General features: G+C 38.0%; 1 long non-coding RNA gene across 1 annotated transcript; it reads left to right on the forward strand.

Annotated features, from left to right (window-relative positions):
* The first annotated feature begins 2,602 nt into the window (after positions 1–2,602).
* On the forward strand, positions 2,603–3,510 carry LOC115556553 (uncharacterized). Its single transcript, XR_003979084.1, has 3 exons — positions 2,603–2,678; positions 2,770–2,861; positions 3,413–3,510. It is a non-coding gene; the product is annotated as an uncharacterized LOC115556553 (long non-coding RNA).
* The last annotated feature ends 553 nt before the right edge of the window (positions 3,511–4,063 follow it).

The following is a 4,063-nucleotide window of genomic DNA, read 5'->3' on the forward strand; positions in this document are numbered from 1 at the left end:
AGGTAGATACAGGCAGGCAGGCAGGCAGACAGACAGACAGACAGACAGACAGGCAGGCAGACAGACAGACAGACAGACAGACAGACAGACAGACAGACAGACAGACAGACAGACAGACAGACAGACAGACAGACAGACAGAGGTGGCCAATACGTGAGAGTAGTGCGGGTCGATTGCGTGACATTAAAAAAATTATAAATCAAAGTTTAGATTTTTTTAATTTTATTAATATAATTAAAAAATAAATAAATAAAACGATATAAAAATGAGTCGACACACTGTTTAAACTATTGCAATAGATAATTTGCTACTATCAAATGCAAATTGTTACATTATCTTTGAATGAATAGATAAGTAGGCCTAAGTACCCTAGCACATACAATAGACACTGTGGGTGTGGCTGAGACAAGAATTACCATGTATTACATCAAATTTGCATACCAGCAGTTGGTTGGGTGGTTTAGGATCTACCCCGCAAAATGGGCGACCCGAGTTCGCTTCTTGGGTACGTCATTTAATTCTTGCCGTTGGCATATTTTTGTAATTTCCTTTATATCAGAGAAATTAGGCCTAACAATTTACTTTTTATATAATAAATATGTCTTACAATATCCCTATAACCCAAATATACCTTGCAAAAACTCATGGTAAAGTTAATGTTAATATTAATGTTACTGATAAGCCTTTGTCACAATGACAAAGACACTGCATGGAAAATTGCAGCCACATAAATTCCATTCAGGTGAGTTTCGCGGCAGGCAGCCAAGAAACTCACCACTGACCACTGACCACTTCTGTTGAGAAAAAATACTATGGTCAGTCAATTTAGAATATTCAAAGAAATGGAAAATAAATGACATGAAAAGTTTTTTTTACTTATCCAGTATTCCTTCCTAAAACACTGATTCGGTGGGGATTGAACCCAGGACGAACGGGTGTCGCACCATCTTTCAACATCTTTGTTTAATACGACTGCATCACCTTCTCTCTCACATTTCACTTTATCAAGTTAGAAGTCGACTCCTCATGATCATATCGCTGCGTTATCTCTGTGGAGATCCGCTGTTCCCCCCACCCCTGGAACAGCGGAGCCGTCGCATTTACAACAGAATGAAACCCAATAAACCACCAGTGTTAGGGTTAGGGTTAGTAATGCATTACTGTAATGCATAGAGCTGGGACGACTAGTCGACTTCAAAAATTCGTCGCCATGAATAATTTGCGTCGACACGTCGCCCCCGGCCCCCGCACTTATTTGTGTTGAAGCCCCGTTCTAAACAGCCTACTAGATGAACCCTCACTCCAGTCGGTAGCGGTAAATATGCACCAGTTAGCCTTGGTGATCTTTATCATTGGAGACTAGGCTAGCTAGGCTAGCGCAAGTCAACGGGCATACTTTGATGCTGGTTTATAACGTCTTTATTGAAGATTTCAGGGGTACAGTTTAACAGTCAGGTTTAAAATGTGTAGCGCCACTAGGGGGCGCCTCCCTCTTTTGTTTGGTTATACGAGATAACGTGGAGTGAAGTAGTGCGTGCTCTTCCGCTCTGCTAGAATAAACAGCAATATACGATCGAAGTCTCCCTTTTTGATATGAGTTATTTAGTAATAACTCATATTAAGACTTTCCACCTGTGTGTTAAATATATAGTACTGTGGAGACCTGGCGTGGTATGGTGAAAAGCTTATAGTATACTAAAAGTACCGTGAGGAGACTCTCTCATGTTGCCTCCTTCATGCTAACCCTGACCTACACCATCGCACGTTACACAGTATTGTGGATAGACCAATTGCCTCTATCAAATAATGCTCCCACTGCAGAGTCACGTTATTTTACACCACTACTCACCCCATGTACATTGTTTATGCTGTTTATAACGTATATATTGAAGATTTCAGGGGTACAATATGTGCAATGTATGTAATGTAAAAAAAATTGCACTTCAAGAAAAAACATAAATAGGCCTACTCAATTAAACTAAATAAATAACTTCAACTAGAAAAGTGTAGCAAGAATTGTTAAAACTTGTATATATTTGTGAATGGGATTATGCATGTGTGGGTTTATATATGCAATAGCTAATAATTATTCCAAATATCCATTAATACAAACATTTTATTTTGAGATAGGTTATTTCAATGCATACATTTTCAGTGCTTAGAATTCAATGGGTCTTTATTTTCAAAATCCGATGGCACAGATTTACTTCCATAGCTTTTATTGATTAATATTTAGGTCTGTGACTGCAGCAGATTTCAGCTGTAGATGCATCAATTGAATTATAGACTGTTCTTAAAGTCATGAGTTTTTTATCTATTGCTGGTTTACATTACATATTTTTTTTCTCCTTCTCTTAGGAAATGCTTCTTAGTCACCTGTTAGAAAGACTCCGTTCTCGATTGGAACATATTCTGGGTCGCATGCCTCTGGATCTGGACTACTTGGAGTTCACTTGCACACAAGAACTTGTGTTTTTAAATAATTATTTGGTAATTATTTGTAAACAAATGCAAGTGAATTAAGATGTTTTTGACCTAAAGCAATGTAAGCAACTGTTCTGTTCTCTGTTTTAACACTTTTTCATACTTGACTAGAATGTACAGTTGACAAATTCTGCCTTTTACCTTTCAGCTACAACATTGTTATCTTTGGCGGCATTGATGGATTTTCCCGTAAGGTAAACACAGTTGTCAGGACAAAGTGTACACATTTTTATAATCATTAAATAGTTGAGTCTCTCATAGGATGTAATTGCATTTGTGCTGCAGATAATGTATCTTGGTGCAGCCTCCAACAACCTAGCATCAACTACCCTGGCTTTCTTCCAACAATCTGTTGAGAAGTTTGGGTTTCCTCTCAGGTAAATGTATACTTTAAATTTTACTTTTTTAATTTATTTTTTATAGTACAGTACAACCAGTGGAAGAAAGTAACTACGTCCATTTACTCAAGCGCTGTACTTAAGTAAAAATGTATTTGTACCCTGATTTTTCCTCTACTCTTTCACTTTTCTCTTCCTCACCATCTCCTATTGTGCCCTGTAATCGGTTTATGTGCCTACATATTTTAAATTGAATGAAGTCATGGAACATGACAGTAAAGTTTTGAATTTTCATTGAAAAGTAGGTAAGAACCTTATATAAAAACTCTGTTAGAGGGAACAAACCACGACTTTTACGGCAATACTTTTAAACACATCAATTTCATAATACAAATTTTTACTGTAGTAGTTCTGAATACTTTTTCAACCTGAGTACAACAGTGCCCAACACTACTATCCCACAACAATAATTTTAGACTTGAACAGTTTTTTTTATTCAGATGCTCAACCACTCTTGTTGCACTGTTTTAATATCCAACCAATATACTGTAATCAATAGTACAGGAACTGTATGTTTTTGTCTATCTTAGGGTACGTGGTGATCATGGGGTGGAAAACGTGGATGTTGCACGACTCATGTTTACAGTCCGTGGCACTGGGAGGAGCAGCTTTATACCTGGGAAGAGTGTTCACAACCAAAGGTTTGTTCAACAGAATAAATAATGCTAATTAACAGCTGCCACCCCACTGATGTCACATTTGGGTACAAACGCAGTATGTAACTATAATTAAATTGTATGCATAAACACAATATAAAGAAAGGTCACATCAGGAATATATTTAAAAAATAAATACATGACAATCAATGATGTTTCCTGTTGATTTGGGGATGCAAGAAGTTGAGTGGAAGGTCTTTTTTAATATGACATTAATACTAGTCAATTTAATAATTTTACAGGATTGAGCGGCTGTGGAGAGACCTATGGGTAGCTGTAACCAACATTTACTACGATGCTCTCCACTACCTTGAAGAGGAGGGCTTCCTCAGCATTGACAATGCTACACACCTCTTCTGCTGCCACTTTGTGTTCCTTCCACGCCTGCAGGATGACCTTGACACTTTTCGCAGTGGTTGGGACAATCATCCTATTAGAACAGAGAGCCAGATGACCCCTAACCAGCTGTGGGTGCTGTTTCATGCACATCACCCGATTCCTGGCCCAGATAACACAGAGGTACGT

This window comes from Gadus morhua, chromosome 13 (genome assembly GCF_902167405.1).
Source record: "Gadus morhua chromosome 13, gadMor3.0, whole genome shotgun sequence".
NCBI classification, from domain to species: domain Eukaryota; kingdom Metazoa; phylum Chordata; class Actinopteri; order Gadiformes; family Gadidae; genus Gadus; species Gadus morhua.